General features: G+C 35.4%; 1 pseudogene; it reads left to right on the forward strand.

Moving 5' to 3' along the window:
• The window catches only part of LOC101275073 (UDP-glucuronosyltransferase 2C1-like), a 37654-nt pseudogene that overhangs the window by 8979 nt on the left and 5878 nt on the right, over window positions 1-22797 (forward strand).

Here is a 22797-nt window from a genome sequence, read left to right on the forward strand (position 1 = left end):
ACCTCCCTCGTGGTTCAGTGGTAAAGAATCCGCCTTAATGGTGCAGGGGACGCGGGTTTAATCCTGGTCAGGGAACTAAGATCCCACATGCCGCAGGGCAACTAAACCTGCGCACCACAACTACTGACCTGCGCGCCTCAACTAGAGAGCCTGCCGTGCCGCAAACTACAGAGCCCACGCACTCTGGAGCCCACGTGCCACAACTAGAGAAAGAAAACCCGCACACCATGACTACAGAGAAGTCCGCATGCCCCAACGAAGAGCACGCGCACTGCAAGGAAAGATCCTGCATGCCTCAGTGAAGATCCCACGTGCTGCCACTAAGACCTAATGCAGCCAAAAATAAAATTAAATAAATAAATCTTTTTAAAAAAAAAGCAGATACTAAAGTACACTGTATCTACGTTTACATACAAATACGAGTCGATGTGAATGTGCAAATTAACACATAAAGAGAGTGACAAGTAAAGTAATCGTGAGGTTTGAGGCTCTAATAGAAAGGAATATGATGGGAGAAAATGTAAAGCTTGAACATTTCCACAAACAATAACCACATTTGTGTTCTGTTTCTGAGTTAGAGTATGTACAGTGACAGATGATATATAAGTGCGAGCCCTTTGTTAACTACATTTGTGCCTTAATCCTTATGCAGAGCTCTCTGGTAAATTAGCCTGGATCATTTGGTTAAACTCAAAGTGTACACAGCTGCTTCTACCCTTGAGCCAAAATCTTATCAACGTCAGGCAGCTATGTCAAATTAATCAGATCAATGTAAACATTAAAAGGAAAAAGCAGTATTGAAGACCCATCTTTGGAACAGGGTCTTTTCTTCTTAAATTTTTAGCCCCATCTACTGAAGAAGTAGAGGGAGAGTCACAGTTAATCATGTATATGTGTTCTTATAACACTCAGCACAACAATCCTCTAAGGAATGTGACCCAACTAGGGATCTGCAGTAAGACTCAGACTTTCATCTTTTCCCTGTAAGGAAGATGTAGGAAAAGGTTGGAGAGAGGAGTGAAAAATTTCCCTCCAAATAAAAGTAATAAACTTATTTACCTCCTTCACACTAGTCACACTATTCATATTAACAATTCCAATTATAATAACATTTACAATTATAAACTCAAGTATTTACAAAAGTAATATATATCCATCCTATGTAAAACAACAATCTCATATGCTTTTATCACCAGCCTAATTCCAACAATAATATTTATCCACACAGGACAAGAACTACTTATCTCAAACTGACATTGAATCACAATCTAAACCTTAAAATTATCACTTCAAAATAGATTATTACTCAATAATGTTTGTGTCAGTAGCACTATTTGTCACATGATCTATTATAGAATTTTCAATATGATACATGTATTCAGATTCCATTACAACAAGAAAAAGATGTCAATTTGATTTTGAATGCCAAAATGTAAGTTTGTGGAATTATGGAATTTGGGGTTTTCTTTTTTTAATTTCAGAGCCTCAGAATGTATTAATCATTCTCGCAATTCATTCCATATGATAATCAGCCCATAGCTGACATCTCTTTTGATTTATTTTCTTACATTTTTTTCTTTATCTTCTTTTTTTTCATTACCCCACAACCAGTAGGCACCCAGTCAAATGCATTTAATATTTATCATCTCACTTCAATTTACACAGATACTGTGGATCTTCAAACTATATATAGTATTGATTTGAGTTTTATAATTACATAAATTGTTTTATACTATAATTCACTTTTTCTTATTACTCTATGATTTTTTTCAAATATATCCAAGTTTCTATTTGTAAATCCATTTAATTCATTGTGAGAGTTGCAGAGTTTTGGTTTATGTATTTATCACATTTTATTTATTCCTCACAAAGGATAATTAGGTGTCCCCATCTCCATCCTACAACGGAGAATATTAGGAGGAAAATTTGCAAAGCTAGGCATATATTTGAGATCTATATCCAATAGTGGGATTAAATTATAGTATCATGGGTTATTGGCATATTTAATTGTGTTGTACATTTAATTTCACTGAATATCTCTACAAATGTGTTGTTTCATCAGGAGTGCATAGGTGGTCACATCTTCCACATTTTATCTACACCTTGATACTATTCTATTTGTCAGTTTCAAAGAGGTAAAGTGATATTACATTGCTGAATTTTATTTGTATTCTCTGTAATAGCAAAGCTGAACATCTTTTCAGAAACTTATTATTCTTATTTTCCTTCTTTGAAAATCATATACTTAGTACATTATTTTGGATATTCTAACATTTTTGCAAGAAATACAAATTCTTTCCATAGCACAGAATATTTAGGTATTAATCCTTGATCTAGCCATTGCAAATATCTTCTCCTATGGCTTCATATATTTGTTAATATTACCTCTAATTTCCTTTTCTAAACGTAAACTGCCAAATTTGATGTAATCAAATCCATCCTTTAATACCTTATGATTTGTACTTTTCAAAGTCTCATTTAAAATATTTGTATCTTTTCTGAGGTTAAAGAGACATTCTCTTATATTTTATTTTTAAATGTATAATATTATAGTTTAACATGATATATTTAATGCATTCAGATTTTTCTATTAATACATGCTAGGAGGTAAACATTCACCTCCCTGTTTTGTCTGAATAATGAATGTATTGTTATACCACTACCTGATAAACAATCCACACAGTATGAATTTTTCTCACTGATTGTCCCAGTGAATTGTGATACCATTTTTAGCATAAACGGGACTATCACCTACTTATGCCTCTCTTTCTGTCCTAACTACATTATTCTATGGTTCACTTAGTCTGTTAGCAATTCAGTAGCCTTCATTTTGTATTCTGCATTATTATCTGATGAAGTAGTCTTCCTTTGCTTTTTCAAAGTTCATTCATTATTGATGAAAATGTAATTTTTATATAAATTTTAAAATGTGCCAATTTATCAAGAAAAATGCCATAAATGAAAAGAAATTTAAAGAGATTGATAGCTTTACATATTAAGTCAATCCATGTAAAATATAGTGTGATGTTTAATTTTATGTGTCAACTTGCCTGGGCCAGGCACCCAGCTATTTAGCCAAACATCATTCTAGAAGTTTCTGTGAGGGTATTTTTGGATGACATTAACATTTAAATATGTGGACCTTGAGTAAACAAATTGCTCTCTATTATGTGGGTGAGCCTCACCCAATTAGTTGAAGACCTGAATAGAACAAAAGACTGAATGCTCCCAAGCAAAAAAGAATTCTGCCAGTAGACAGATTTCAGACTTGAACTAGAGCAATGGCTCTTCTCTGAGTCTCCAGACTCATGGCCTATTCTGCAGATTAAACTTTCCAAACTCCATAATCATGTGAGTCAATTCCTTAATATAAATCTCTTCCCTGTCTTTCCCTTTCAAGACTCATACATTTTTTTCCTTCTCTTATTTAGTTGACTTAGTTTTAGTTTTGTTAGTAGTTAAACATAGGATGAAAGGATCATTTTTACTTCAGCATGATTAAATATGATATTTTTATTTTTAATGGAAAGTCATATATTTCTATTATATTACTGTCAGCCTCAGAGTATTCATTATAGTTCTTTCTGCATGTCTTATCTAGTCAGGAATTTATGTGGCTACCTCATTTCTAAATGTGGTTATGGAAGCTTATACAAAGAGAAAATGTAACCAAAGTAAAAGAAAACTGAAATTTAGAAAACAGGATAAAGTAAATATACCAAACTTATGTCATTATACTGATTGCGATTCAGCAGAAAAATGAATGATAATCTTATTAGCATCCAAAACTAAATATAAAGTGAAGCACCAGAACTATTTAACTTAAAGCAGGAATCAAATGTTCTTCATTTGGAACATTGTGGAGAGGGTTTTGGAAGGCAATAGAGAGTACTGAATATAGTCATTGGCTTTACAATCAACAAGCTTAACTTAGAAATTTGGCTCTGCCAGCTACTGCTGTGTAGACTTGGACAATTTACTCACCCTTACTGAGACAGCTTTCTCATTTGCAAATGTATACATATCTCTTAGAATTCTCATATATCTATGTTAAAGGATACATGTAAAGAGCTCTGCACATGGCAGGAGATAACATGTAGTCAATAATTTGTAAACACACACACACACACACACACACCGCTCTATCATGCTGAAGGGAACATCCAATTTAAGTCATTTTTAATTTGTCTAATAACCAGTGATTTCAGGTCATATTTTGTATACTGAAATGGTTAACATATGAAAAACAGAAATGTTCTAATAATTCTGACACCTTGAGAAAAGTGTATGACTTATTCTTGATACTATCAACTTTCATATAACAAAGACTGTTTCCCTCACAGGAGTTAGAAGAGTTTGTGCAAAGCTCTGGAAAAAATGGAGTTGTGCATAGTTTTGGAAGTTTTAGCCACAGCAACCAGAGAAGAAAAAGAAATAAAAGGACTCCAAATTGGAAAAGAAGTAAAGCTGTCACTGTTTGCAGATGACATGATACTATACATAGAGAATCCTAAAGATGCTACCAGAAAACTACTAGAGCTAATCAATGAATTTGGTAAAGTAGCAGGATACAAAATTAATGCACAGAAATCTCTGGCATTCCTATACACTGATGAAAAATCTGAAAGTGAAATTAAGAAAACACTTCCATTTACTATTGCAACAAAAAGAATAAAATATCTAGGAATAAACCTACCTAAGGAGACAAAAGACCTGTATGCTGAAAATTATAAGACACTGATGAAAGAAATTAAAGATGATACAAATAGATGGAGAGACATACCATGTTCTTGGATTGGAAGAATCAACATTGTGAAAATGACTCTACTACCCAAAACAATCTACAGATTTAATGCAATCCCTATCAAGCTACCACTGGCATTTTTCAGAGAACTAGAACAAAAAATTTCACAATTTGTTTGAAAACACAAAAGACTCTGAACAGCCAAAGCAATCTTGAGAAAGAAAAACGGAGCTGGAGGAATCAGGCTACCTGGCTTCAGATTATACTACAAAGCTACAGTAATCAAGACAATATAGTACTGGCACAAAAACAGAAATATAGATCAATGGAACAGGATAGAAAGCCCAGAGATAAACCCACACACATACGGTCACCTTATCTTTGATAAAGGAGGCAAGAATATACAGGGGAGAAAAGACAGCCTCTTCAATAAGTGGTGCTGGGAAAACTGGACAGCTATATGTAAAAGAATGAAATTAGAACACTCCCTAACACAATGCACAAAAATAAACTCAAAATGGATTAAAGACCTAAATGTAAGGCCAGACACTATCAAACTCTTAGAGGAAAACATAGACAGAACACTCTATGACATAAATCACAGCAAGTTCCTTTTTGACCCACCACCTAGAGAAGTGGAAATAAAAACAAAAATAAACAAACAGGACCTAATGAAACGTCAAAGCTTTTGCACAGCAAATAAACCATTAACAATATGAAAAGACAACCCTCAGAATGGGAGAAAATATTTGCAAATGAAGCAACTGACAAAGAATTAATCTCTGAAATTTACAAGCAGCACATGCAGCTCAATATCAAAAAAACAAACAACCCAATCCAAAAATGGGCAGAAGACTTAAATAGACATTTCTCCAAAAAAGACATACAGATGGCCAAGAAGCACATGAAAGAATGCTCAACATCACTAATCATTAGAGAAATGCAAATCAAAACTACAATGAGATATCATCTCACACCGGTCAGAATGGCCATCATCAAAAAATCTACAAAAAATAAATGCTGGAGAGGGTGTGGAGAAAAGGGAACCCTCTTGCACTGTTGGTGGGAATGTAAATTGATACAGCCACTATGGAGAACAGTATGGAGCTTCCTTAAAAAACTAAAAATAGAACTACCATACGATCCAGCAATCCCACTCCTGGGCATATACACTGAGAAAACCATAATTCAAAAAGAGTAATGTACCAAAATGTTCATTGCAGCTCTATTTACAATAGCCAGGACATGGAAGCAACCTAAGTGTCCATCAACAGATGAATGGATAAAGAAGATGTGGCACATATATACAATGGAATATTATTCAGCCATAGAAAGAAACGAAATTGAGTTATTTGTAGTGAGGTGGATGGATCTAGATTCTGTCATACAGAGTGAAGTAAGTCAGAAAGAGAAAAACAAATACCGTATGCTAACACATACATACGGAATCAAAAAAAAAAAAGGTCATGAAGAACGAGGGGCAAGATGGGAATAAAGACACTGACCTACTAGAGAATGGACTTGAGGATATGGGGAGGGGGAAGGGTAAACTGGGACAAAGTGAGAGAGTAGCGTGAACATATATATACTACCAAACGTAAAATAGATAGCTAGTGGGAAGCAGCCGCATAGCACAGGGAGATCAGCTCGGTGCTCTGTGACCACCTAGATGTGTGGGATAGGGAAGGTGGGAGGGAGGCAGATGCAAAAGGGAAGAGATATGGGGACATATGTATATGTGTAACTGATTCACTTTGTTATAAAGCAGAAACTAACACACCATTGTAAAGCAATTATACTCCAATAAAGATGTTTAAAAAAAAAAAATTTGCAGTTGTAGTGTTTACTCTGGGGTCAATGATCAAAAACCTCACAGAAGAAAAGTCTAATGTGATTGCATCAGCCCTTGCCCAGATTCCTCAGAAGGTCAGATAATCTTATTTTTTCAGGGACAGCTATTTTAAATTCCATGAAGATCTCCTTAAAAGCATGCTTAAAAATGTCAGAAATTTTATTGGCAATGTTAGTGTCAATTTAACTGAACTGTAAAAAAAAGGTACTAACCGTTAAAACAGGATATTTGATTGCTGTCTTGTTTTAAACCTGGCATTACTAACAGGAAAACATATTGCAAAATTTTCTTTAAATAATAAGCTAAAACAATCATTCACTACTGTCAAATTTTCAGTCGGCTTTGTATCTACATTTTAAGGCTTCCATGTAATATAACCTTGTTTTGTTGTGCTTATTGTTTTTTTAATCTGAGGCATACACACAAATTGCAGCTACCATGATGGAGAATAAGGGAATAGATATTCAAAAATATATCTTTGATTTACAGAATGCCTTGGGACTCTATTTCCTTTTAATTAATGGACGTGGACCAGGCCCTGTTTGAGCCCGGAACTGACAGCTTAGATTCCTGAAATACTCCTAAATAGTGATTCTTCTATTTAAACAGTTAAAAACTATAATAATACAGTAAAAGATTTATGCAGTTCACTCTATGATGTTCCTATAAATTACAATTATTTATTGATACCATTCTAGATTATAACTGAGTGATGTTGCTTTTAAACTGCCAAGGACACCCTTTTCTCCTTACCTTTAGTTAAAATAGAGAATTAAATGTAATTTTAAGTTACAAATCATCATAATAATTTTTGTATTCATAATGAAGTTACTTTAAAATTATTTTGTGTAAGTAGTACCCATTTAAATATTTAATCCAAAAAGCATTTTCATAAAATTATTGAAAATTATTGAGTTTTCAATTGCATTAAAATGCAATGCTTATGGGTGAAAGCAGGGTAGAATAGGAAGCACAAATTTTGTTTGTCTCTCTACCAAAAAAATAATTGTGCTAGCCTAAGCTGTAGGAAGTAACTATATTGGAACTCTGGGGCCTGTCTGAGCACTTACAACTCACAGGGGACAGCTTGACTAGGAACTGTGGTTAATTTAGTAAATTTCACCCCTTTAGACTAAAAGCAACTTCAAAGCCTCCATCACTCAACCCCATATCAGGCAAAATGCCTATATTTCTGGTGTAAATTGGTGGAGCCACTATGGGCAAAAAAGACCTTATTTTCCAGATATTGGGGTTCTGCATTCTGTTTGCTGATTACTGCCTCTGATCCTTGAGGTGTAGGCACAGAAGTTGGTGAGAGTTGTTTCAACCTTCATAAGCAGAAACAATATCCAGGAGTTTTAAAGGATCAGCACTATTTTTTTCTTTTTTTCCTTTTTTGTCCATTAGGGAGCAAGACATTGAATTAGGTCATTAAAAACAACCTCACATAGTGGAATTTGGAAAGCTATGTGCATGTCCAGGGAAAGATACTGGCTTATAAAAGAACTGAGAAGACCTAAAACTTTAAACTCAGGCTGGTTTCTGGTAAAGAGAAATACTTCAACAATCCGAAAAAAAAAAAAAATTCAAACTCTAACAAAGGGTCAATTCTGATTTCTGGAGTTAGAGCATTATAAAAATCAAATGTACAGCTCTCAACAAATATCACAAGGCATAAGAAGATAGACAAAAATATGGCTCAATCATAGGAAAAAAATAAATTGAGAGAAACTATTCCTGAGGAAGTCTGGATTTTGTGGCTGCTAGAAAAAGCCTTTAAAACCACTGCCGTAAAGATGCACTAACAACTAAAGGGAGACAATGATAAAGAGAAAAAAATGATGTAGGAACAAAATGAAATATTGATAATGAAAAATAAATTACTAAAGAAAGGGCCAAAAAGAAATCCTGGAGATGAAAATTACAATAACTGAAATGAAAAGCTCACCTCAGGAGTTCAAAACCAGAAATGAACAGGCAAAATTATAAATAAACTTGAGGAAAGAATAATTGATATTTATCAAGTTGGGGGAACAGAAAGAAAAACAAATGAAGAAAAATGAACAAAGCTTAACAAACTTCTGGGACATCATCCAGTGAATGAGCATACACATTGTGGAAGCCCCAGAAAGAGAGAAATGGGCAGAAAGGATATTTAAAGAAATAATGGCCTAAAATAGCCCAATTTAATGAAACACATAAATCTACAAAACCAAGAAGTTTAGTGAACACCAAGTAGGATAAACTCAAAGAGACCTAAACTAGGACATATTATAACCAGGTTGTTAAAAGCCAAAGATAATGAGGGAATCTTGAAAGCAGCAAGAGAGAAGGAATTCATCACCTAAAAGGTATCTTGACTATGGTGACTAGCCAATATCTCATCAGAAACTTTGGAGGCCAAAAGGCAGTAGATTGATAAATTCAAAGTCCTCAAAGACAAATTGTTAACCAAGAATGCTATATCAGGCAAAATATCCTTCAAAAATGAAGTAGAAATTAAAATATTCCAAGAAAAACAAAAGCTGAGGGACATAATTAACAGTAGACTTTCCTTGTAAAAATGCAAATGGAGTCTTTCTAATTGAAATAAAATGCTGCTGGACAGTAGGTAAAACCATATGAAGAAATAAAGGTCAGCAGTAAGGTAAAATTGCAGTAAAGGCAATTTTAAAAAGCCAGTAGTGTTGTAACCCCAATTTTTAAAAAATTTTCTCAATGATTTAAAATAAAATTCATAAAATGAAATTATTAATTTATGTAATTAGGAGCACAATGTATAAATATGTAATTTATCACATCAATAAAGAAAGAGATAGATGGGTCTATATAAGAGCACAGTTTTTTTCATGCTATTGAAGTTAACAAACAATTGGTCAAAGAATAAGTCACAAGAGTAATTGGAGATTGTTCAAGATGGCGGAGTAGAAGGATGTGTGCTCACTCCCTCTTGGAAGAGCACCGGAATCAAAACAAACAATCATCAACAGGAAGACACTGGAACTCACCAAAAAAGATACATGGAGAACAATTACACCACAGAAGTCCACCCACTGGAGTGAAGGTACTGATCCCCATGTCAGGCTTCCCAACCTGGGGGTCCAGCAGTGGGAGGAGAAATTCCCAGAGAATCAGACTGTAAAGTCTAGTGGGATTTTATTGCAGGACTTTGACAGGACTGGGGGAAACAGAGACTCCACTCTTGGAGGACACACACAAAGAACTGTGCACATCAGGACCCAGGGAGAAGGAGCAGTGACTCCACAGGAGACTGAAGCAGACCTAACTGCTAGTGTTGGAGGGTATTCTGCAGAGGTGGGAGGTGGCAGTGGTTCACCACAGGGACAAGGACACTGGCAGCAGAAGTTCTGGGAAGTACTCTTTGGCATGAGCCTTGCCAGAGTCCACCATGAGTCCCACGAAAGAGCCTGTAGGATCCAGTCTTCAGACGCCTCAGGCCAAACAACTAACAGGGAGGGAACTCAGCCCCATGCATCAGGAGACAAATGGATTAAAGTTTTACTGAGCTCTGCTCTCCAGAGCAACACCCAGCTCTACCCACCACCAGTCCCTCCCATCAGGAAGCGTGCACAAACCACTTAGACAGCCTCATCCATCAGAAAGCAGACAGCAGAAGCAAGAAGACTACAGTCCTGTAGCCTGTGGAATGAAAACCACATTCACAGAAAGACAGACAAAATGAAAAGGCAGAAGACTATACACCAGATGAAGGAACAAAATAAAACCCCAGAAAAAAAAACTAAATGAAGCGGAGATAGGCAACCTTCCAGAAAAAGAATGCAGAATAATGATAGTGAAAATGATCCTGGACCTCGGAAAAAGAATGGAAGCAAATATCAAGATGATGCAAGAAATGTTTAACAAAAAATTAGAAGAATTAAAGAAGAAACAAACAGAGATGAACAAAGCAATAACTAAAATGAAAAATACACTAGAAGGAATCAATAGTAGAATAACTGAGGCAGAAGAACGGATAACTGACCTTGAAGACAGAATGGTAGAAATCACTGCCGTGGAACAGAATAAAGAAAAAAGAATGAAAATAAGTGAAGACAGCCTAAGAGACCTCTGGGACAACGTTAAATGCACCAGCATTCACATTATAGGGGTTCCAGAAGGAGAAGAGAGAAAGCACCCAGGAAAATATTTGAAAAGTTTATAGTCAAAAACTTCCGTAATTTGGGAAAGGAAATAGCCACCAAAGTCCAGGAAGCACAGAGAGTCCCAGACAGGATAAACCCAAGGAGAAACACAATGAGACACATAGTAATCAAATTGACAAAAATTATTAAAAGCAACAAGGGAAAAGTGACAAATACCATACAAGGGAACTCCCATAAGGTTAACAGCTGATTTCTCACCAGAAACTCAGCAAGCCAGAAGGGAGTGATATGATATATTTAAAGCAATGAAAGGGAAGAACCTACAACCAAGATTACTCTACACAGCAAGGATCTCATTCATGTTCGATAGAAATATCAAAAGCTTTACAGACAAGCAAAAGCTAAGAGAATTCAGCACCACCAAACCAGCTCTACAACAAATGCTAAAGGAACTTCTCTAAGTGGGAAACAAAAGAGAAGAAAAGGATCTACAAAAACAAACCCAAAACAATTAAGAAAATAGTCATAGGAACATACCTATCGATAATTACCTTAAACGTGAATGGATTAAATGTTCCAACCAAAAGACACAGGCTTGCTGAATGGTTACAAAAACAAGACCCATATATATGCTGTCTACAAGAGACCCACTTCAGACCTAGGGACACACAAAGACTGAAAGTGAGGGAATGGAAAAGATATTCCATGCAAATGGAAATCAAAAGAAAGCTGTAGTAGTAATTCTCACATCAGATAAAATAGATTTTAAAATAAAGAATGTTACAAGAGATAAGGAAGGGCACTACATAATGACCAAAGGATCAATCCAAGAAGAAGATATAGCAATTACAAATATATATGCACCCAAAATAGGAGCACCTCAGTACATAAGGCAAATGCTAACAGCTATAAAAGAGGAAATCATCAGTAACACAATAATAGTGGGGGATTTTAACACCTCACTTAAACCAATGGACAGATCATCCAGACAGAAAATTAATAAGGAAACAAAAACTTTAAATGACACAAAAGACCAGATGGATTAAATTGATATTTATAAGACATTCCATCCAAAAACGGCATATTACACTTTCTTCTCAAGTGCACACAGAACTTTCTCCAGGAAAGATGACATCTTAGGTGACAAATCAAGCCTCAGTAAATTTAAGAAAATTGAAATCATCAAGTATCTTTTCTGATCACAATGCAATGAGATTAGAGATAAATTACAGGGAAAAAATGTAAAAAAAAAAAAACGCATGGTGGCTAAACAATATGTTACTAAATAACCAAGAGATTACTGAAGAAATCAAAGAGGAAATCAAAAAATACCTAGAGACAAATGACAACGAAAATACAATGATCCAAAACCTAAGGATGCAGCAAAAGCAGTTCTAAGAGGGAAGTTTATAGCAAAACAATCCTACCTCAAGAAACAAGAAAAATCTCAAACAATCTAACCTTACACCTAAAGGAACTAGAGAAAGAACAAACAAAACTCAAAGTTTGTAGAAGGAAAGAAATCATAAAGTTCAGATCAGAAATAAATGAAATAGAAACAAAGGAAACAATAGCAAAGATCAATAAAACTAAAAGCTGGTTCCTTGAGAAGATAAACAAAATTGATAAAGCTTTAACCAGACTCACCAAGAAAGAGAGGGAGAGGACTCAAATCAATAAAATTAGAAATGAAAAAGGAGAAGTCACAATGGACACCACAGAAATACAAAGCATAATAAGAGACTACTACAAGGAACTCTATGTCAATAAAAGGGAAACCTTGGAAGAAACGGACAAATCCTTAGAAAGGTGTAAACTTCCAAGGCTGAACCAGGAAGAAATAGAAAATATGAACAGACCTATCACAAGTAATGAAATTGAAACTGTGATTAAAAATCTTCCAACAAACAAAAGTCCAGGACCAGATGGACTCACAGGTGAATTCTATCAAATATTTAGAGAAGAGCTAACACCCATCCTTCTCAAGCTCTTCCAAACAACTGCAGAGGAAGGAACACTCCCAAACTCATTCTATGAGGCCACCATCACCCTGATACCAAAACCAGGCAAAGATCCTCCAAAAAAAAAAAGAAATTAAATACTAATATCACTGATAAATATAGATGCAAAAATCCTCAACAAAATACTAGAAAACAGAATCCCACAACACATTAAAAGGTTCATACACTATGATCAAGTGGAAGTTATATGCAAGGATTCTTTAATATATGCAAATCAATCAATGTGATACACCATATTAACAAATTGAAGAATAAAAACCTTATGATCATCTCAATAGATGCAGAAAAAGCTTCTGACAAAATTCAACACCCATTTATGATAAAAACTCTCCAGAAAGTGGGCCTAGAGGGAACCTACCTCAACATAATAAAGGCCATATATGACAAACCCACAGCAAACAACATTCTCAATGGTGAAAAACTGAAAGTATTTCCTCTAAGATCAGGAACAAGACAAGGATGTCTACTCTAGCCACTTATTTTCAACATAGTTTTGGAAGTCCTAGCCATGTCAGTCAGAGAAGAAAAAGAAAAAAAATGAATCCAAATTGGAAAAGAAGAAGTAAACTGTCACTGTTTGCAGATGACATGATAATATACATAGAAAATCCTAAAGATGCCACCAGAAAACTGCTAGAGCTAATCAATGAATTTGGTAAAGTAGCAGGATACAAAATTAATGCACAGAAATCTCTTGCATTCCTATACACTAACAATGAAAGATCAGAAAAAGAAATTATGGAAACAATCTCATTCACCATTGCAACAAAAAGAATAAAATACCTAGGAATAAATCTACCTAAGGAGGTAAAAGACTTGTACTCAGAAAACTATAAGACACTGTTGAAAGAAATCAAAGATAACAAAAAGAAATGGAGAGATATAGCATGTTATTGGATTGGAAGAATCAATATTGTGAAAATGACTATACTACCCAAAGCAATCTACAGAGTCAATGCAATCCCTAACAAATTACCAATGGTATTTTTTTACAGAACTAGAACAAAAATCTGAAAATTTGTATGGAGACACAAAAGACCCTGAATAGCCAAAACAATCTTGAGGGAAAAACTGGAGCTGGAGGAATCAGACTCCCTGACTTCAGACTATACTACAAAGCTATAGTAATCAAGAGAGTATGTTGCTGGCACAAAAACAGAAATATAGATCAATGGAACAGGATAGAAAGCCCAGAGATAAACCCACGCACCTATGGTCAACTAATCTATGACAAAGGAGGCAAGGTTATACAATGTATATAAGATAGTCTCTTCAATAAGCAGTGCTGGGAAAACTGGACAGCTACTTGTAAAAGAATGAAATTAGAACACTCCCTAACACCATACACAAAAATAAACTCAAAATGGATTAAAGACCTAAATGTAAGACCGGACACTATAAAACTCTTAAAGGAAAACGTAGGAAGAATGTTCCTTGACATAAATCACAGCAAGATCTTTTTTGACACACCTCCTAGAGCAATGGAAATAAAAACAGAAATAAACAAATGAAACAATACATTTGGACCTAATGAAATTTGAAAGCTTTTGCACAGCGAAGGAAACTATGAACAAGATGAAAAGACAACACTCAGAATGGGAGAAAATATTTGCAAATGAATCAACAGACAAAGGATTAATCTCCAAAATATATAAACAGCTCATGTAGCTCAGTAACAAAAAAACCAAACAACCCAATCCAAAAATGGGCAGAAGACCTAAATAGACATTTCTCCAAAGAAGACATACAGATGGCCAAGAAGCACATGAAAAGCTGCTCAACATCACTAATTATTAGAGAAATACAAATCAAAACTACAATGAGGTATCACCTCACACCAGTTAGAATGGGCATCATCAGAAAATCTGCAAACAACAAATGCTGGAGAGGGTGTGGAGAAAAGGGGACCCTCTTGCACTGTTAGTGGGAATGTAAATTGATACAGCCACTATGGAGAACAGTATGGAGGTTCCTTGAAAAACTAAAAAGAGAACTACCATATGACCCAGCAATCCCACTACTGGGCATATACCCAGAGAAAACCATAATTCAAAAAGACACATGCAGGCTTCCCTGGTGGTGCAGTGGTTGAGAGTCCACCTGCCGATGCAGGGGACGCGGGTTCGTGCCCCGGTCCGGGAAGATCCCACATGCCGCGGAGCGGCTGGGCCCGTGAGCCATGGCTGCTGAGCCTGCGCGTCCGGAGCTCGTGCTCCGCAACGGGAGAGGCCACAACAGTGAGAGGCCCGCGTACTGCAAAAAAAAAAAAAAAAGAAGAAGACACATGCACTCCAAAGTTCATTGCAACACTATTTACAATAACCAGGTCATGGAAGCAACCTAAATGCCCACTGACAGATGAATGGATAAAGAAGATGTGGTACATATATACAGTGGAATATTACTCAGCCATAAAAAGGAATGAAATTGGGTCATATGTAGGTACATGGATGGACCTCGAGACTGTCATACAAAGTGAGGTAAGTCAGAAAGAGAAAAACAAATATCGTATATTAATGCATATATGTGGAAGCTAGAAAAATGGTAAAGATGATCCAGTTTGCAAGGCATAAATAGAGACACAGATGTAGAGAACAAATGTATGGACATGGGGGCAAGGGGTGGTAGGATGAATTGGGAGATTAGGATTGACATATATACACTAATATGTATAAAATAGATAACTAATAAGAACCTGCTGTATAAAATAAATAAAATTCAAGAATAAAAAAAAAACCTTAAAAAAAATCAAGTGTACCATACTAATGTTAGATGCTAGTAATAGCAGAAATTGGATGTGGGGTTTATGGAAATTCTGCAATTTTTCTGTAAATGTAAAAGTATTGTAAAATATAAACTTTTAAAAAATCTGGAAAGAAAAGTAATTAGAAATTTTTTTTTGGCAGTACGCGGCCCTCTCACTGTTGTGGCCTCTCCCGTTGTGGAGCACAGGCTCCGGACACGCAGGCTCAGCAGCCATGGCTCATGGGCCCAGCCGCTCCGCGGCATGTGGGATCCTCCCGGACCGGGGCACGAACCTGTGTCCCCTGCATCGACAGGCGGACTCTCAACCACTGCGCCACCAGGGAAGCCCCCAGAAAATTTTTTTTTTTTGATGAATGAAAACACAACAGTCCAAATCAATAGATGTGGAGAAGCAGGACTCAGAGAGGAATTTATAGGTGCAAGTGCCTACATTAAATAAGAAGAAAGATCTAAAAATCAATATACTAATATTATACTTTAAAGAACTATAAAAAGAAGGCAAACTAAACCAAAATATAGCAGAAGGAAAAAAAAATGGAGTTAGAGCAGAGATAAACAAAACAAACAAACAAAAAAAAAAAAACAGAGAAAATCAATAATACCTAAACCTGGTTCTTTGAAAAGGTCAGCAAAATTATCAAACTTTTAGCTAAACTGCCAAAGAGAAAAAGAAAAAAAGTAGATGCAAATAATTTTAAAATGAGAAATGAACCTAGGGAGATTACTAAAGGCTTTTCAAAAATAAAAAGTTTATAAGAGGATATGAAGAAGTTGTAGCCAAGATGGGAGAAGAAGAATACCCCAGCTTACCTCTTAGCACAGTAAGACAGATAGGGGGGATGAAGAAGTGGTATAGTCAAGACTCATAGCACCAAGGGAGCACATTAGCAAAGACTGTCCCCAAGGAGTACATAGTCCTAACTCCTGGTTAGGCTCCCCAGACCAGGGCTCCAGCACCAGGAAGCCATGCCCCCAAAACAATGGCCTTAAAGGCCAGTGGAGAGTACTTTCAGCAGAGCTAATGGCTCATAGTAATCAATCTACCACAACAAGAGGACACAGGAAGCCCAAATACAGGTACCCCTAGAGCATCTAAGTCTGGTGACCGGATGAGGGTGCACTGCTTGGATGGATAGGATGTCTAATACAAAAGGCCACTTTTACAAGATCAGGAAATGTAACCAACCTTCAGATACATAAAAATAAAAACTGCAAGTTGGGTGAAATAAGGCAACAGAGGAATATGTTGCAAATGAAGCAACAACATAAAACCCCAGAAAAAGAACTAAGTGAAGTGGACATAGGCAATCTACCCCACAGAGAGTTCAAGGTAATGATTGTAAAGATGTTCAGAAAAACTGGGGAGAAGATTAAATAAACAGAGTGAGAAGGTAGAAGTTTTTAGCAAAAAATTAGAAAATATAAATAAGAACAAAACAAAGATGAACAATACAATAACTGAAATGATAAATACACCAGAAAGAATCAACAGTAGATTAGATGATACAGAGACATCGATCAGCGAGCTGAAAGACAAAGTAGTGGAAATCATTGAAGTTGAACAGAAAAAAGAATAAAAAGAAAGAAGACAGTTTAAGAGACTTCTGTGACAACATCAAGCATATTAACATTTGCATTATAGGTCTCCCAGAGGGAGAAGAGAGGCAGAAAGGGGCAGAGAACATATTTGAAGACATAATAGCTATAATTCCCTAACTTGGGAAAGGAAACAGTCATCTAGTTGTAGGAAGCAGAGCCAATCCCACACAGGATCAACCCAAAGAAGACCACACCAAGACACATTGTAATTAAAATGGCAAAAATTAAGAGAAAATTTTAAAAGCAGCAAGGGAAAAGGAACAAGTTACTTACAAGGATACTCCCATAAGCCTATTGGCTAACTTTTCAGCAGAAACACTGCAGACCTGAAGGGAGTGGCACAATATATAATATTTAAAATGATGAAAGGGGAAAACCTACTACCAGGAATACTCTCACCAGCAAGACTCTCATTCATGTTTGATGGAGAGATCAAAAGTTTTACAAGCAAGCAAAAGTTAAAGAGTTCAGCACCACCAAACCAGGTGTACAAGAAATGTTAAGGGGACTTTTCTAAGTGAGAGACAAAAGGTCACAACTAGAAACAGGAAAATCACAAAAGGAAAAATTGGTAAAGGCAAATATATAGTAAAGTTAGTAAATCAGCCAGATATAAAGCTAGAAGGAAGGTTAGAACACAAAAGTAATACAATCATGTATACTCATAATAAGTAGTTAAGAGATACATGAAACTAAAAGGTTTAAAATATGATGTCAAAAATAGTAAGTGTGGTGAGGAAAGTAAAAATGCAAGGTTGTTAAAATGCACTTGAACTTAAGAGATCAGCAACTTAAAATAATCATGTATTTTCACATATATATGTATGTATTTTGCTAAATACAGTGTGGGGAATAAGACAATAACTATACAATAGTTTTACATGTTGTAACTAGACTTATCATGATGATCATTTTGAGAGGTATAGAAATACCAAATAGCTATATTGTGTAACAGGAACTAACATAGTGTTGTAGGTTAGTTATACTTCAAAACAGAAAAGAAAAAACAACCTCATGGAAAAATCGATCAGATTTGTGGTTACCAGAGGCAGGGGACTGGGGAAAGGACAATTGGAGGAAGGTGGTTAAAAGGTTCAAACTTCCAGTTATATGATAAATGAGTACTAGGAATGCAATATATATCATAAACACTGCTGTATGTTATATATGAAAATTGTTGAGAGTAAATCTTGAGGTCTCATGTGAAGAAATGTTTTTTCTATTTCTTTAATTTTGTACCTACATAAGATGATGGATATTCACTTATTCACTTATCACTTATTGTGATAATCACTTCATAATGTATGTAAGTAAAATTATAATGCTATACAACTTAAACTTAGTGCTGTATGTCAATTATATATCAACAAAACTGAAAGAAAAAAAAGAGGATATTATCAAAACTTGCACAACAAAAATTAGACAGCCTGGAATACGTGGATAAATACCTTGAAAAACTCAATTTACTTACACTGACTAAACAAGAAATAGAGTATTTCAACAGACCTATATCAAATTAAGAGACTGAAATAGTAATCAAAAACCTACCAAAAAGGAAAAGGCCTGGAGAGATAGCATCACTGGCAAATTCTATCAAACATTTATATAATTAAGTAATCCTTTTCAAATATTCCAAAAAAGTGAAAAGAAGGAAACATTATATAATGCTGTGAGGCTAGATTTACCTGATATGAAAGCCTGTGTATTGCCGAAACCTGCTTTCAGTTTCAAGGTTCGTTGGACTCACCAGCAAAATACCCACTCATCTCACACAACTGAACAGATTTAATTAATTTCTTTAATAGAAGATGATTTAACTTAATTTCAATATACAATCATTAGAAGGGGATGAATAAAAGTATTAGAAAGACATAACAGAGTATACATCACCAGATTGGGCTGACATCTTCATCCAGATTCAAACAGCAGCTGGGAAATCCCGAGTAACAGCAATCTGGAGTCCCAGCTGGGAAGGGTCCCAGGCGGTGCGTCCACCTCAGGGGTGAAACTTCAAATTGTAGTTCTGGGGGCTTCCGTTTATAATTCCAGGCCACAAACTGATGTCATCAGTTTGCATGCAAAAATGCAGCTCTGGTTCAACTGTAACAATGCTGTTGATTTCACCATATGAGTCACAAGATTTTCTAGACCCCAGGGGACTGGCCAGGTCCCCAGGGCTCAAGAAATTCCAAGACCCACTCCCTTTCTTATTGTACTTGCTGCTTGACTTGTTAGTAAGAATTGTTAGGTGTGCAAGCAGGCCTGCAGTCCAGGCAGGATCACAAGTCAGTCAGAGGCCTTCTTTTGCCTCTGAAGCCTAAACAAGACTACTTTACTAGTTTTCCCAACAGCCAGATAAAGACACCACAAAATAAAATTACAGACCATGATCATTTCTAAATATGGACATTAAAATACTCAAGAAAATATTTGCAGATCAAATCCACTAGAATATTGAAAGGAGTATTCACCATAGTAAAATGATACTTATTCTATTTTTGCAAAGCTGGTTCAGCAAATGTAAATCAATCCATGTAATACAGCACATGAATATAATGAAGGGAAAAACAAACAAACAAATGATCATTTTAACTTACACAGAAAAGGAAGTTGAGAAAATCCAACATTCTTTTGATGAAAACTCTCAAGAAATTTAGGAATAGAGGGAGTAGTCCTCAATATGATACAGGATACTTTTGAAAAACCCACAGCTTATGTCATACTCAGTGGTGTAAACTGAAAGCTTTCTTCCTAAGATCAGGAACAATACAAGGTTGTATTGTTTCACTGTTGCTATTTAACCTTATACCAGAAGTTCTAGCATAGGAATGACACAGGAAAAAGAAATAAAAATGCATCCACATTGGAATGAGAGAGGTAAAGCAATGTGTATTTGCAGATGACGTGATACTATACATAGAAAATCTCAAAGAATTCACAAAAAACTACTAAGGATAATAACCAAACTTAACTAAGGTGCATAATACAAGATTAACAGGCAAAAATCAGTTTTTTTCATACACACAGGGTCAGCGAACACTCTGAACATGAAATTTTTAAACTTCCACTTACTAGAGCAACAAAACAAATTAAATACTTAAGAATAAATCTAACCAAGGAGGTAAAACATTTGCATGATGAGAACCACAAAATATTATTATTATTATTATTATTACTGTGCTGCGTGGCATGCAGGATCTTAGTTCCCCAACCAGGGATTGAACCTATGCCTCCTGCAGTGGAAGCTCAGGGCCCTAACCACTGGACAGCCAGGGAATTCCCCACAAAACATTATTGCTGCAAGAAATTAAAGGATACCTAAATACGTGGAAACTCATCCTATGTATGTTCATGATAGGAATACTTAACATGGTTAAGATGTCAACACTATCCAAAACTATCTACAGATTTAATGCAATGCCTATCAAAACTCTAACAGCATTTTTGTAGAAATAAAAAATCCACTCCTCAACCTCACATGGAACTACAAGAACCACAAATAGACGAAACAATCCTGAAAAACAGCAAAGTTAAAGGACTCACACTTTCAAACACTGAAGTTAGAAATTTACTATGAACCTACAGTAAATTAACAGTGTAGTAATGGGAAAAGGGCAGACATATAAACCAATGGAATAGAAGACAAAGTAGAAATTAACCCTCACACGTATGGGCAATTGATTTTCAACAAGGATGCAAGACAATTCAGTGGGGAAAGGACAATCTTCTCAACAAATAGTGCTTGTAAAATCTTGATATCCACATGCAAAGGAATATAGTTGGACACTTACCTTAAAAAAATTAACTCAAAATGGATCAGAGACAAACTTTAGAAGTAAAAACATAATACTTTTACAAGAAAATCCTAAGGGAAAACTTCATCACATTGTATTTTGCTATGATTTCATAGGTATGACACCAAAAGCACAAACAATAAAAGTAAATAAATTGGACTTCATCAAATGCAGAACTTTGTGCATCAAAAGATACTATCAAGAAAGTGAAATACAATATACAGATTGGGAGACAATCTTTGCAAATCACGTATCTGATAAGGAACTAATGTGCACAATACATAAAGAACTCCTATAACTCAACAACAACAAAAAACCAATTGAAAAATGGGAAAGTACTTGAATAGATACTTCTCAAAATAAGATACACAAATGGTCAAAAAGTACATGCAAAGATGCTCAAAATCATTAATCATTAAGGAAATGCAAATCGAAGAACCACTTCACACATTAAGATGGCTATTATAAAAAGTAAATAAAAGGAAAATAGCAAGTGTTGGTGTGAATGTGGAGAAATAGGACCTCGTGCGTTACAATTCTGTTACCGAATGCAAGTTCGTATACCTGATGCAGTTAGTCCAGACAAACCAAAACACAGGAGTTTGGAGCAGAGAAAGGTTTACTGCAAGTCCACAAAGGAGGTGGGTGGCTTGTGCCCAGAAAGCCCTGAACTCTCCAAAGGGTTTCAACAAAGCACTTTTAAAGGCAAGGTAAGAGAGGTATGTGGTTAGTTGTTGCAAACTTCTTGGTGTAGGACAATACTTTGTTCTTGCCACTCTCCAAGTAGGTCAGGTCATGATGTTCCTGTAAACCTCCAACAAGACAAATATTATTTTCTGTTCTGCAACTTTTATCTCTATATTAATGGACTCTTAAAGGTCAGAGCCTTGAGAATAGGCTATCCTGTACATTTTAGGCTGTAGGCAACATTATTTTACAAAAGGTACAGAGCCAGCATGACCAACACAGGAAACAGAACAGAAAGGTTAAAGTAAAAGAAACAGATCTAATGTGAAATCAGATTTGTTCTTCTCTATTATACTCATAAGAATGCAAAATGATGTATCTGCTCTGAAAAACATTTTTCTTGTTCTTCACTAAGTTAAACATAGAGCTGTTATATGCCCCGGTAATTCTAATCCTGACTATTTATGAAGAGAAATTGAAATCAGGGACTCAAACAGATATTTGTACAACAATGGTCACAGCAACATTGTTCACAATACCAGAATGAATAGATAAAGAAAATGTGATATATACACAAAATGGAATATTATTCAGCCTTAAAAAGAAAGGAAATTCTGATATGTTAAAATATACATGAACCTTGAAGACATAATGCTAAGTGAAATAATGTTGTCAGAAGACAAATACTGTATGATTCCACTTATATCAGATACCTAGATTAGACAAATTCATGGAGACAGAAAGTAGAATAGAGGTACCAGGGGCTAGGGAGTGGGGGGAATAGGGAGTTATTGCTTAATGATACAGAGTTTATGTAGGGAAGATGAAAACATTTGGGGTATAGATAGTGCTTATCGTTACACACCACTGTGGATGTATTTAGTGCCACCAGATTCTATAATTACAATACTTTAAAATGATAGACATCATTATATATATTTTACTATAATAAAAAAGGAAATACTTGATTCTAAGTTACTACCAAGTATATAACAAAGATCAAAGCACTAACAATTTCTTAGTGACGTAAATCACATTCCTTCCCTTTGCCTCTGAAAACTTTGTTTCAAAATCCACTTTACCAGAATGGCCTAGTAATACCAACATACACTTGTTTCAGATACAGATTGTCTTTTATCTTCATCTACAAGTTAGAATTAACCTGATGATGATAGCCTATCGACTAGGATTATTGCAAGCATTTGAAAAC

This window comes from Orcinus orca, chromosome 4 (genome assembly GCF_937001465.1).
Source record: "Orcinus orca chromosome 4, mOrcOrc1.1, whole genome shotgun sequence".
Taxonomy (NCBI): Eukaryota; Metazoa; Chordata; class Mammalia; order Artiodactyla; family Delphinidae; genus Orcinus; species Orcinus orca.